Source organism: Zootoca vivipara, chromosome 1 (genome assembly GCF_963506605.1).
Source record: "Zootoca vivipara chromosome 1, rZooViv1.1, whole genome shotgun sequence".
Lineage (NCBI taxonomy): Eukaryota > Metazoa > Chordata > Lepidosauria > Squamata > Lacertidae > Zootoca > Zootoca vivipara.
Window position 1 is genome coordinate 111,647,639 of NC_083276.1, and position 14,703 is coordinate 111,662,341.

Genomic DNA, 14,703 nt, shown 5'->3' on the forward strand with positions numbered 1-14,703 from the left:
AATCAGTGGAGGAGGGGCAAGTACGTCATCAGCTGCCCTATCTTGGAGAGGTAATTCCGTTAAAGGATTCCGGGGGCGAGGCTTGGTCCTGAGCCTGGAGTTGCCTGGGCCGTAAGGCACGCCCCATCGGTGGCCACAGGAGGAGCTCTAGTAGATCTACGTCGCGGGGCTCCTTTCTGGTGGTTAACTTCTCACAGACTTCAACACACGGGTTGGAGTCGGATATAGTCTGTTAGGTTCCAACGCCTAAGCCAATTCCGCTCTACATGCATATTTAATAAAGTTGTGGCCTTAACCACCCAATTAATTAAATCTTAAACCTGGTGTCATGAGTCTTTTGTCCGGGGAAGGAGGGCATATAGCCACACAAAGCCACTTCCGCGCTTGCGTCGGAGGTGGGGTTGTGGGCTGCCCGACTGTACCATCGTGTAGGGGCTGAGAGTTCAGCCCCTGCGCGATGGTGCGCTCCCGCCTGCGTCACACCCCGACCGGCCAATGAGGCTGGGCGGGGCGGGGCCACGCCGTTTAAAGGCCTCCGCAGGCGGGAAAGCTCCCTCTTTCCCTCGCTGTTCGCCGGAGCGAACAATTCACCCGCCCGCCCACCCCTTAATAAGAGGCAAGGGGACGCTGCTATGGACGTCAGTTGGTTGCCCTGGCTGGCCAGGGGGCTGGGTAGGATTTTTCCCATACTGGGTTAGCCATGATGGGTTTTTCGCCTACCTCGTAGCATGTCGTCACAACTTAGGTTAGGCGGTTAGGCGTTGGAAATTTGCATAACAATCAGTGGAGGAGGGGCAAGTACGTCATCAGCTGCCCTATCTTGGAGAGGTAATTCCGTTAAAGGATTCCGGGGGCGAGGCTTGGTCCTGAGCCTGGAGTTGCCTGGGCCGTAAGGCACGCCCCATCGGTGGCCACAGGAGGAGCTCTAGTAGATCTACGTCGCGGGGCTCCTTTCTGGTGGTTAACTTCTCACAGACTTCAACACACGGGTTGGAGTCGGATATAGTCTGTTAGGTTCCAACGCCTAAGCCAATTCCGCTCTACATGCATATTTAATAAAGTTGTGGCCTTAACCACCCAATTAATTAAATCTTAAACCTGGTGTCATGAGTCTTTTGTCCGGGGAAGGAGGGCATATAGCCACACAAAGCCACTTCCGCGCTTGCGTCGGAGGTGGGGTTGTGGGCTGCCCGACTGTACCATCGTGTAGGGGCTGAGAGTTCAGCCCCTGCGCGATGGTGCGCTCCCGCCTGCGTCACACCCCGACCGGCCAATGAGGCTGGGCGGGGCGGGGCCACGCCGTTTAAAGGCCTCCGCAGGCGGGAAAGCTCCCTCTTTCCCTCGCTGTTCGCCGGAGCGAACAATTCACCCGCCCGCCCACCCCTTAATAAGAGGCAAGGGGACGCTGCTATGGACGTCAGTTGGTTGCCCTGGCTGGCCAGGGGGCTGGGTAGGATTTTTCCCATACTGGGTTAGCCATGATGGGTTTTTCGCCTACCTCGTAGCATGTCGTCACAACTTAGGTTAGGCGGTTAGGCGTTGGAAATTTGCATAACAATCAGTGGAGGAGGGGCAAGTACGTCATCAGCTGCCCTATCTTGGAGAGGTAATTCCGTTAAAGGATTCCGGGGGCGAGGCTTGGTCCTGAGCCTGGAGTTGCCTGGGCCGTAAGGCACGCCCCATCGGTGGCCACAGGAGGAGCTCTAGTAGATCTACGTCGCGGGGCTCCTTTCTGGTGGTTAACTTCTCACAGACTTCAACACACGGGTTGGAGTCGGATATAGTCTGTTAGGTTCCAACGCCTAAGCCAATTCCGCTCTACATGCATATTTAATAAAGTTGTGGCCTTAACCACCCAATTAATTAAATCTTAAACCTGGTGTCATGAGTCTTTTGTCCGGGGAAGGAGGGCATATAGCCACACAATCTGCATTGGCAGAGTAAGGTGGTGCTACAGCCAGGGCCGGCTCAAGATTTTTTGGCACCGGAGGCGAACCACAAAATGGCACCCCCTACTTCCTGACAGGGCGGAAGGGGTGAATGAAGATCTACATCAGGAACAAGGGGGGAAATATAATCTACATTGGGATCTGCTGTCCCTGTGCAATCTGCCACCTGAGGCGATCACATCATTTTGCCTCATAGGTGGGCTGGCTCTGGCCGCAGCACACGTCTCACATAAAAGGGGCATCATGTGCTGTTTTCTATTAATCCACCTGCTTCAGTTTTATCTTCAGTGGCAGGCAGGCAGCTTTACAAAATTTCAGGCAGGTGCCTTTTCCAGCACTGTGCTAGGGACCAACCCTGAACCTTCTGGGTTCGAAGCATGTATTCTGTCACTGAACAGGAAGGACCCTGGCCCAGTGGTAGAGGATCCATTTTGCATGCTGAAGGTCCCAGGGTCAAACCGTAGCTTCTCCAGTTTGGGCGGGGAGAGAACCCTGCCTGAATCTTGAAGAGCCACTGCCAGGAAGTGTAGATCGTATTGAGCTAAGTAGATCGTATTGAGCTAAGTCTGACGCAACACAAGGCAGGTTCCAATGTTCCTTATGATACCCCATGATGCATAACTCCACAGGGCCATCACTTCTTGCTCATAGTTGTCAAGTTCTTTTTTTTTTTTTAAAAAAAAAGGGAAATTCCCTTATGCTGAATAGGCTTTCTCGCGAGAAAAGGGAAAACTTGGCAGCTATGCTCTTGCTCATTCACCTGCTTGGGGTGAAAAGTCACCCTCTGTCTCAGCTCATCAAGAAGTCACTGCGCAGAAAGCCCTCCAGAAAACATAACTGCTTAGTCATGGATAGCAAAAATTTTGTTGTTGGACTATCTCCTATCAGATCCAACCAACATAGCCAATGGTCAGGGGTGATGGGATTTGTAGTCCAACAACATCTGGCAGGTCCCCCTAGCTTTAGGCTACTTTCAAACCCACACCCATCAAAGTGAATGCAGAATCAATCCTTACATAAGGTGATCCGCAAAAAAAACCTCAATAGATCTCCCGTTGTCATTTTTTGGGTTGCAAAAGCAAGGGGGATTATGAAGCACTCAGCAGTTCACAATCCATGTCCGGTGGGTTTGTCTTTGTTGGTGACTCGTTGCGAAAGCCTTTTTTAACCTGGGTCTGTTTCATTGAAGATAACGAGGGGCTTTTAATCAGTCTATGGATTGGTCAAAGACGTAATACAGGCAGTGTTCTTTTATGGAAACACAGTCTGAGTTTTATGGTCCAGATCCCCAGCTGCGGCAAATCCCCATTGCTCTTTTGAAGACAATTATGCCAATTTACATACTGCCTTTGTAAATGGAAGACATAATTCTTTCCAAATCCAGCTGTAATTGCAACGGATGCTGCTTGTTGAGTTGTATCAAATACTCCCAACAGTTTCTGATACAAACTTAAGACAGTGCCTTTCTTTGCTGCAGGTACAATGAAAACAGTAGGTGACTGGCTTAATTATGTTATTTCTTTAGGATGCTCTGTTAAAAGACTTTTTTTCCACTTTGAACTGAAAAATATATATAAAGAAGAATCATGATTACCTTTGCAATGTTAGGTGTGTGTTTTTTTTATGAAGTCTTAAGTAGGTCAAATTAGTATCAAAGTATCTTATTTGTAGCTCTGCCTTTACTAACAACTTCCAATAATTGCTTTAATCACTCTGAAAGCCCAGTTTTTGTTGCCGCACTTTTTGCATTTATACGTATTTGTCTGGTTTTGCACATAAATAGATCCCTACAATTTGACGGCTGCAGCTGTACCAATGCCTGGAGATATTTCATTATCTCTACTGTAAAATAAACATTTAAAACTACTGCCATTGCTTCTGATCGCATTACATCATTTAAACCCATTTAAAAAGTAAGACCTTTCTGCTTAGCTAGTAAAAGGTTGCATCAGGGATATTTACGGAATAAACCAGAGATTCTCAAACTGTGGTTCCTGAGTTTGTTCAGTTGGTCAATGGAAAGGTATCTGAACTCAACTCTGCATTTTACTGATTTCCCCCCTGATGATGGAGATTGAGGATGTCTTGACCAGGGGTGCATTATCAAACAAGCTACTAAGACGCTAGTCTAGGGACCATGATGTTTATAATATGGTGCTAGTAGAGCTTAGTGTTTTTCCCATAAAAATTAAAGGACCTTTCTCAGTAGCCCAGCACCCATGATTTTCATAATATTACACCAGTTTTGAAGATGTCTGGTGCATGTCCCCCACCCCCCACCCCAATAACACCATAAAGGCAATACTAAGATTACTAATATATGAGTATATTAAAAATATGTATTCAGAGTTCCTTTGAGAATCCCAGCAAAAGTTCCACAAGGGGGAAAGTTTGAGACCCAGCATAACAAACAAAAATGAAAATGGATACAGTAAAAATAGGTGAGGGCAATGGTAAAGACATTTCTTTACTAAACCAGGGAAGTATTCAGTCTTACTGAATTATTCACAAGTGGTCCACCCTGGTGAATATTATAGGATTTGAAATATCAGCAATGATGTTGAACAATAGCAACAATAAAGGTTTTCCCTTCCTAAATTAAATCTGCTTTGTGCCTTGATATTCATTCATCCAAGCAAAAGCTCATCGCACTGTGCAGCCTGCCTCCAACAGTGATCAGTACCAAGCTGATTTTTAATGACTTTCTGATGAGTAGGAGAAGGCCATTTGTTTGTGTATGCATTTTTTTACAATGGTGTGCTGTTAGAGACAAGAGAGAAATTTGATTGCATATAAAAGTGAACTTACACTTTCTGAATCAAAATGCAAACCCAAACACAACCATCCTTTCAGGTGTGCAATTATTCACATTTTGCAGTGAGGTTCTCCAGCCAGGTCACACATACAAGAATCCATACATTAAAGTGTCCATACAAAAGCATAGATTAGTGAAAATAGCATACAAAAATGCATGCTATCTGGGAAAATTGCATATAAAAATGTGTGTATTGGGATAAATTTGCACAAAAATGTGGACAAATTTTCATGAGAACCCTTAAATATATATATATATATATATATATATATATATATATATATATATATATATATCACAGCCTGGTGCAGAAATGTGGAGAAGTGAAGGCTGGACAAATGAGAAGCCAAAATTTGGGACATTTGTGCACTATGGGTGCACATGGTCATATAAGCAAGCCACATTATCTGTCAGCTCCATTTCTCTATGCGAGCTGAATAACCAACAGGGTCAGAAACAGAGAGAGAGAATGTTATGCCTTTCTGCCCTTCTTCCACAAACTATTAATGGCAAAGGAGCTAGAACATCTTTGTATTTGAAGCCACCCTTGCAGTTATTCAATGTTGATTATTAATCACGGTTTTGTGTGCTTTTTGATAGGTATTATTCATGACATAATAATATTATGCTAACGATTAGAGTGGTACCATCAGATACGGTGAGAAGACCTGTAGTTTAGTGGTAGATGATCTGAGATCAGAATTATCTGTATCTTGAAATATTTTGATCTCAGTAACTCATATTGTCAATTTAAATGAGGAAAAACACATGCTTAAAATGATGTGATGGGCCCGAACCTGCCTCTGTAAAAAAAATGTTAAAAATCTGGATATATATGTGTGTGTGTGTGTGTGTGTGTGTGTGTGTGTGTGTGTATGCAACTCTCCTGTAGCTCTTCAGAAAATAATATGACAGGAGAATTAAAGAGTTTCCTTCTTCTGAAATGCATCACTGGATTTTAATTTTGGCAGCTAAAAATGTTTGATAGTGTTGGGGCTATTCTTTCACAGTCAATGAATAGAATGGTAATTCTAACACTTTCTAACTTCGGCAGTGAGTCAGTGAGTTGGAACTCTTCCTTGAGACTTTAAACAGCTTCTTTGCATTTGGTTCTAAAAATAGGTCATGCTCCTAAGAGGAATGGAGGTGGAGGTGACATTTTTCCAATATGATAAATCTTTTGTTACTCAGATTTCCACTGTATGTAGAAGTACAAGCAAAGGAGGGGGGATGCCCATGGAACTGACTATGCAAGTCATTTCACACTCACAAAGAAGGACCATGACTCATTGGTGGAGCATCTGTTTTGCATGTGGAAAGTCACAGGTTCAATCAATGGCAATTCCAGGTATAGCCAAGAGAGGTCCAGTCCTGGAGAGCTGCACCCAATCAATGTAGACAATACTCAGCTAGTAGGACCAGTGGTCTGACTTGAGGCAGATTCCTATGTTCCAAAATGCCTAGCTAGTCTGTCAGTGCTATGAGTGAAAGCTCTTCAGAGACCTTCCTCATAAATGATACCATTGCCAATGCAATATGTCCATCTGAGACAGCAGTAGCTGACTTAATGCCCCTCCAGATATTGCTGAATCGCAGTTATCATCACTGACCACTGATCATGCTGGCTGGGACTGATGAGAGGTGTCATTCAGTAACATCTGAAGGGCGCCATGTTGAACTCCTAAGAGATCTTGGTAAAGATTCTGAGGCACCAGGGATAACAAAGAAGATATCATTTTGTACACAGATCACACACAAATTGTTCCACGCAAAAATGTTGACATCTAAATTATTATGATCAAGGATTCAGTCCAGCAGAGCTGCGACTCTGAAAGTATGCAAACAATATTTTCATGCCCCTGTAAGAACTGTTTTGGCTGAGACAGGTAACTGGCATGGCTCTATGCCCACTTCACAGAAATTTTATGACTGTGGTTTCTGATAAAATCTTAAACAATAATTTAACTCATTGACTTAATCCAACTGATTGTTATAAATCCCCAGTCTTACTTCTATAATGACAGAGCACTTTATTTATAGGATCAACTCATAACTGGGTTTTTGAACTGGGGGAGAGTCTCAATATTGCCAATGGGGCTTTCATGTTAATTCAAGCAACAAGTGCTTGGGATGTCGTATTGTAAATAAATGGATCCCAACCTGAGTTTCATGCAAAAGCTTCTGCGGAAAGATCAAATCTCCCTATGCATACACTAAAGTGATGGACGGAGCCTTCAAGTGATACTCAGTCCTTCCTGCACCAATGGTGCTGGAGTCAATTTGTTCAAAAGCAGTTAGTGTATCACCTTTATCTGTGTGCTGCTTTGCTCTTTCAGCTTGACTTGCATCCTGACTGTCATGTACAAGAGACATGGATTGACGTGCACCGGATATGAATATGCTAACATGAAAGATTAACTTTTCCACCACAACGTTTTTATCCAGGGCAATAATCTGTCTGAAGACAGATACAACAAGGAGTATTTACTCTGCCAAGACCATATGGTTGGCTTTAGGGGACTAACAGCTTTGCGCCTTTCAGATTTGAAATACTGCCACAAAATTGTTTAGTGAAATTACATGGAACCTGGAGGGAGGTGGTTGGGGGGGGGAGAAAATCTGCACTCTTTTTGGAGTGGGAGAAAAGCTTGCTGTATTAGAACTTCTGCCAGTAAATGAAAACTAAAAGATAAAATATTGCCCTTTCTTTTGAAGTTATGTATTCATTCCTTTAATATATACAATGTAACAAACAAACAAACAAACAAACAAACAAATGGGATTACATTTGTTAATGTATGAAGCACATACTGTTCTAACAAGCCAGTGTTTTGTGTGTGTGCATTGGTAAAATGCAAAAATGAGGAGGAGGGAGCAATTTCCATAAACACATTTGTCCATATTAACAAAGCTTTATATAAGGCAACACAAGTAAGCCCCACCCCACATAATCAATCGCAATACATGGTGCATACACACTATTTGAATGGCAATGCCCAGTAACTGGGGGAGATGGCCCTTCAAAAATTTTATTGGGAGGGCCGAAAGGACCTCGAGCCCTAGGAGTTGACTCCTATGACACATACAAACCAGAGAAAATAATATGAAAAAACAACGACTAAGCAAAATCTATATAATGCTCATCAATGAATAAGTTAATTTTGTGACCCACCCCACAAAATATGAGTATCACCCTAGAGGGCAACATTAATGAACTGCAGTCTGGACAAACAGAAAAGCCTTAGCCTGGCAACTGAAACTGATTGAGATGACACCAGGCATGTATCCTCAAGGAGAGCCCTTGGAAGATGTGGGAGCCACCAATGAAAAGTTAGCCACCTCTTAATGCTAATTATTAAAGTGAGAGCCAATCCCCACTGAACATTTCAACCAAATCCACCTGCCTGTCTCCACTTTTTGTGGTTGATTTCTTTTCACCCCTCCATAAATGGTTTGGGTGGGACCAGGCCTAGCTTGGTTATCTTCTAGCTCAAAAACTGAGCCACAACTCAACCACGTTGGAAAACTAAAAAGGATGAGTAAGGAGGACTGTGCTTGAATGACTGCCATGCAGATGTCGGTGCTTGAACAATGAATATCTTAAATCACCTAACTGGTCAGATTCTTTTTAGTGCCTCTTTTATACTTTATTAGCGAGCCCTCAAATGCCCTTGTTACCACATGGCTGCAATCTGAAGCACTTGCAAGTAAGGACCATTGATTTTAGTGATACTTTCACATGATGAAATGCGTTTATGACGGAAGTCAATGTCATTGCCATTTCACATGTCACCTTTGTTTACAACTGATCCATTTGACTGAATCGGTCATGGTGGCTGGAGACTAGTGGCAGAGGTTTCATAGAGTGTGTGATTGTCAGTTATAGGCTTTTCAGTGTCTTATTTCACGGGGAGGGAGGGACATTGCCACACAACTCCCCCAGTCTTACTTGGAGATGTTTGGGATTGAACCTGGGCCCCTCAGCCTGCAAACAGATGCTCTGCCCCTGAAGCTATGGCCCATACCCTGCTTTCCATTCACCTACAACAGCCAGCGACATGGAGCAGATGTGGAAAAACCCATAAAACATGCCATAAGTTTCATTGCTGTGCATTACTTCCCAGCATTCCTAATTATGCCACTTCTTTTATTTGGCTTCTCGTATGATAGGCTGCAAAACAGATGCTGAAAAATATATATTGATGTGGCCTTCTGGTTGTCAGGGAGAGGGAGAGAGAGAGAGAGAGAGAGAGAGAGAGAGTTCTTTCTCTCCCTGAGGAAGGTGGATCAGCTCATGCAAAAGAGAACCCATTTCAAATGCTATCACACCTACAGTAAAAAAGAAAAAGCTATTAATGGGAACCTTTCACTGAACCAGTAGTACATTTCTGGTAACAAAAGGCCAGGTGCAAGGCAGAAAATGAGAGATTATTCATGTGAAGATATCAAGGCCAGGACGAGGATGACCATCAGACAACTGGAAGAAAACAGGCTTTATTTTGTCAGGTAAAGGTTGCAGTGTGGGAAAGGATGCAGCTGCATAGGTAACCAACCCAAAAAAAACTGGCCACTTAGGAGGAACTCCAGATTCAAACGACTTGACCTGATATTTAAAGTACTGAATCCTTAATTTGCAACTTTATTCCAGAGGTGAGCACACTGGAGTTCAATCAACTTCTGTGCATTGGTAACTATAGCAATCCTACCCAAGTTGATGTAAACTTACAGCTTATTAATAGAATTTATATAAATCCATCTGTTGGTTTTCTTATAGGTTACATCTATCAATAACCTTAGACAAATATATCTTGGCTATTTCATTTATCAGGGGTTTTCTTCTTTCTTTAAAATGTTACTCCCCCATACTTTGTTATATTTAATGTCTCTCCTTGTTTTATAGAGGTGTTCTCCTCCCGCTTCTTTTGAACGTCACTTAAAATAGTCACTGCATAAGATTTCGTGGTCAGAAGCAGGGCATCTCCTCATTTTATTTGCAATCGATAATTTCAAACCGAGCTTTGTGATCTGCTCATTTAGAAATAGTAAAGCATTTCAAAAGTTTCAGTGCTTTGTGACTTGGATGCATGCGCTGAGAACTATCGACACACTCTGGCATCTAGGGACACCCACAAGCAACATCATCCCTTAACCCCCTGCACTGTAGATGTTTGGGGCTACAAAACATCAGCACCAGCCAGTATGGCCAGTGATCAAGGATGAGGGGACCTGTGGTCAAAAACCTCTGAACAGGATCAGGGTGGAGATGGCCAGTGCATCAGAATATTTATAGAGCGTCTCCAAGCAAGATGGCAACTTGTCCCAATCTAGGCCTCCATTAAATGAAGGAGTTCTATGATGTGATCACTAGGCATGGCAGAGGGTTAACCCCTGTCATCCAATCTACCCATATGAAATCTTTCAGTGTGTGAACTCACCTTGTGTTTTCTGCAGCAAACCATTTGGTACAAGGTGAGAACGATTTGCGGTGGGGGCTTAGCAAACCACTCCTGGGTTTCCAAAGTGGGGGCATGAGTGGTCACTCGGCTGTTGCTGGGCAAATTTGGATGTTGCAATTTGATGGGTCAGCCCCCTTGATATAAAAGCCAAAGAGAGAGGTTTCTCTTTCTCTTTGGCTGCGTTTTTCGGATCACCACCCTCCCTCCGCTGTTTTTAGGCCTCTGTGTTGACATTGCTGTGCCTCTCATGGGGTCGCCTGTATTCAGGGGCCTGGTAGGAATTTTTCCATTTGGCTGATTGGCTGGTGCCAACTGGTTTTTGCCTACTGCATAGCAAATAGTCACAATTTGTAAGGTTGGTGGTTAGGCATTGGTTATTGGTTGCATATGGGGTCTGTTGACTGCGTTGGCCCCTTGTGTTAATGCCTGAGTTAGGGAAAATTCCGGTCAGGAATACAGGGGCTCTATGCAGTGTCCATATCCCCGGTAGGGGACCAGCATCACGCATGAGCCCCTGGGAGCCTGAGGGGAGAGGGGAGAGCCTATTGCACCCAGCTCCCTGTCTCTCCCTGTAGGATTTCCCCTTGTTGACAAGGCGAGTTTATTTCTGTCCTTAGGTGACCGTTGGAGAACCAATGTCTACGCAACAACTCACTTATTTTATATTTGTATTTCAATAAACGTTGTGGCCAAATTCATGCCAAAAACCATTAAACAAGAATTTTGTCTATGGTGTGAATTATTTGAGGGGTGGTTTTGGGGACCTCCACACGCAAACCATCATTGCGTGAGAAGGTGCAATAAATCATCCTTCCCCAACAGCAGGGCTGGCTGGGGGTGATGAGGATTGTGGTCCAAAACATCTCGAGGGAACCAGGTTGCGACAAACACACATGCCAGAGACAACTTTAGTTTTTTAAAACCAACTTTAGTTTTTTCCCCTTCATATGAGGAATTTAAGTTTTGACTACATGAGCATATATTCAAACAACAGGCCTCCCCGACTGGCAAAAAACCAACTCGTGGTCATATTCCCTGAGTTAAGCTGTCAAAATTCTCTACTAATCTATTCCATTCTAAAAACGGGAAGTCTCTATGTATGAGCCGTCCTTATGTTGCAAAAACATCAATGCCAGTGTAATCCATCAGCTGATATTACTTTAGAATAATCCTCTTTTGACATTTCCAGAAACTATCCAACTTTATAAAAACGTCAAGTGAAAGATAATTTCTTTTTCTTTTCGGCAAATACAGATTGCTAGGAGTGTAAAATATCATTTATATCTCATCCAGCGTTGGACATACTTTTAGCCTAGTAAGTGTTTTGCTTTTCTCTCTTAAAAAAGCCTTAAAAAAAATAAGAAGGGGGAAAAACCTCACGCATAACTATTAATGGAACTTTAAGATTATTTAAATCTTTTTAGGCCGTATCATCAAAAAAATGCTGAAGTAACTTTTGCTGAGTGCCCTCAAAAGTTCTTCCTTTTGTCTTCATGTAAAATAGTCTGCTAGGAAAATTATTGTGCCACTTTAGTTTGCCCAACAAAGCATTTTAACCTTTTAGTCCTCTTCAGGCATTCAAAGGAGCATGTGAAGCTGAAACTGGATAAGGGGCATGGGCACTAGCCCAACCCTCCTGCAACATCCCTGAGCATGCTGGCACTGTTGTGTGCAGATTCTTAAGTGGATTCTGGCTGCATTCAGTTGAAACCACTTGGAATCCTTCCTGTGGTCAGGAATCCTGTGCAATCTGGAGGAAGAAGAAGCAGGTTTAATGCAAGGGTGGATTCACCAATGTACTATAACTGGTGAGTGGGGGAGCATTTTGCAGGCTGTAGAACTGATCTTGTTGAAACCTCGTTATATTTATCACAGTGAGAAAGATGACCTAGAATTTTGGGATAGGATGTGGAACTGTGTGATAGAGGGTTGGGAACCTAGACTCATCTCTCTTTCCTAAATATCTTCGCAGAAGCTTACGAAAAGCGTGGCCTATCACTCAACATCCAAAAAACCAGAGTGCTGCGCCGACAAGCACAAAACAACCCCCCTGCAGTGCCACAAATCCAACTCAATGGTGTAACATTGGAAATGTTGGTTATCTTTCCATTCATTTTATATATCCATCTACCACTTTAATTGGAAGGAATCACAAAGCAGTTTTACTTCAATAAATTTAGAGACCCCCTCTAGTCTAGTCCCGAACCTGCAGTCTGTCCTCAGTCAAAACAATGGAAAGCTGTGGGAACTTTGTCCAGTCAAGCCTCTGATGTGCAGCAATCCATTTATAGTCTCTGAGAGGCCACCCTCTCACCCTCATTTGTGGAGTGGTAATATTTCACTGATGGAACTTTTACATTCTTACCACTCACCCCATGTTCAAACTCCACAGCTAGGTATTGTGCACCAAGCACCAACCATTTTTCCTTCAAAAAACCTCTTGACCTTTATTACTGCTTCAGGGAGCAGTTGGGCCAGATGGGATGATAAAGGTCAGTAAAACAGACTATTATGCATTTCTATTGCTTTCCAAAGCAACAGGGGAAGTAACAACAATCAGGTTTTAAGATTAATTTTGAATGAAATGCTTACAGGCAAACAGATATAATTGCATTACAAGATAGCTGGACATGTACTGTATGTCTTTGATGAGAATGCCTGGAGGAGAAAGAGCAATGCCGTTTATATTTAAATCAATTTGCGAAGAATAGACTGAATTCTTCTGGGCAGCATTATTGCTCCACATGCAATGACAACTGGCAAACAATTAATGATTGCTTACAGCAGGTCAATCTGTATTTCAATTTTAACTGAGAATGCATATATATATATATATATATATATATATATATATATATATATATATATATATATGCTGTCCATTGGATTCAGCCAGGGCCTGAGACAAATTGGGTCTATGTATCAGTCTGTGTATCAGACAAATTGGGTCTTTGGGGTATCAGTTAATGTGGGTTCAGATAGTCATGAATTGCTGCAGGTTGGGTTCGATGGTCCAGGCTGGGGGGTGCCAGGAACTGGGGCCATAAAGAAGGAATCTGGCAGAAAATCCTCTAAAAAGGCTGAGACCCACCTCACTTCTGGGTTGTCCTTCCAGGAGAAGGTAGGAACCTGATGCCACCTGATTCTCCTTCCTGCCATATGCCTTCCCCAAGCACTGCCATCCTCCAGGAGTGCTACCTCCATTCAGCAATCCAGGTTTTCAAGCCAGGAGTGTTTGTCAGTCTACCTAGACAAACCAGGGACTGAAACTGGGTTGTTTTGCATGCAAAGCATGTGCTCTACCACTGATCTGTGGTCCTTCCTGATCAGTCTCATTTCTGAGTAACTGTGGATAGGATTGGATTGCCCCTTTAAATAGAAAATCAGTATTCTTAAGAAATAACAAAAAATGCAAAGGGGGAGAAAAAAAATCTGTACAGTACTTCTGTTCACAAAGAAAGCAGTCCACGCATCAGTCAAGAAGCTGAGTTGTACAGCTGGTGCATTCTGGTCCCCTGTCTGTGAAGGCTTCCGCACCTGAAAATCTGATGTACTACTTTGGTTTACCTGTCCATGGTCAAGTCTGAGCAAGCAAGGTAGCAGGGACCATCCAGGTCACACATCCAGTGTTCTTCAATCAACTTGTGGTCGCAAGATTCTAGGATACCCTATCCATGAATTCTACCTGGACCATTCCTGCTTCTTCAACCCCCCAAGATGCTACATGGCATATTCACGAGTGGTGGTGTTGCAGAACACATGAAACAGGTATTTAGCCTGCAAAAGGTCCCAGGTTTAGCCCACCACCTCTTCAGGTAGGGTTGTGAACGATTCCTGTCTGAAACCCTGGAGAGTGCTACTAATCAATATGTAGACAGTACCAAGCTATATACAAATGGTCTGGTGCAGCACAATAGCAGCTTTCTTGAGTAATAGAAGTAATAGGTCAGGTGATCCTAACCACGATGCTGCTGTCTTGCTGCCTTCTCAGCAAGAGCAACCTGTATTCAAGGGTTTGCCTAGACACAGGTAGCTCTATGACTTACTGAGCTACGAGGCAAGGGGAGGCTTTCACCGCTGCAAATAATCTTTTCGGGTGCATCATCTTTCCTATTAACCAATAGTATTAGAGTCAGGTTTGTGTAGTAGTCCATTTTGGCATTTATCTACATCCAATTAAGGGCTCCTGTTTATAAACCCTGCCTATGAATTTATAGTCCAGTCAGAAGATTTGCTGTGCCAGCAAATAAGTGCTTAGGCTGTCTATGTCAATGCCTTTGCCAGTGCAATGTCACACGCAAAAATGTTATTGCAGTCTTGCTGGGTCATTACTCTGCTGCTGCATGCAGATAATACTGGCACAAATATTGAAGACCAGCCTAGAGGTAGAAGATCAGAGAAGAAAAGAAGAATGTGTCTGTCATGCAACAACATGTATTTCATCTTAATAAACCTGGAAATCCTTTTGAGCCACAAAATACCT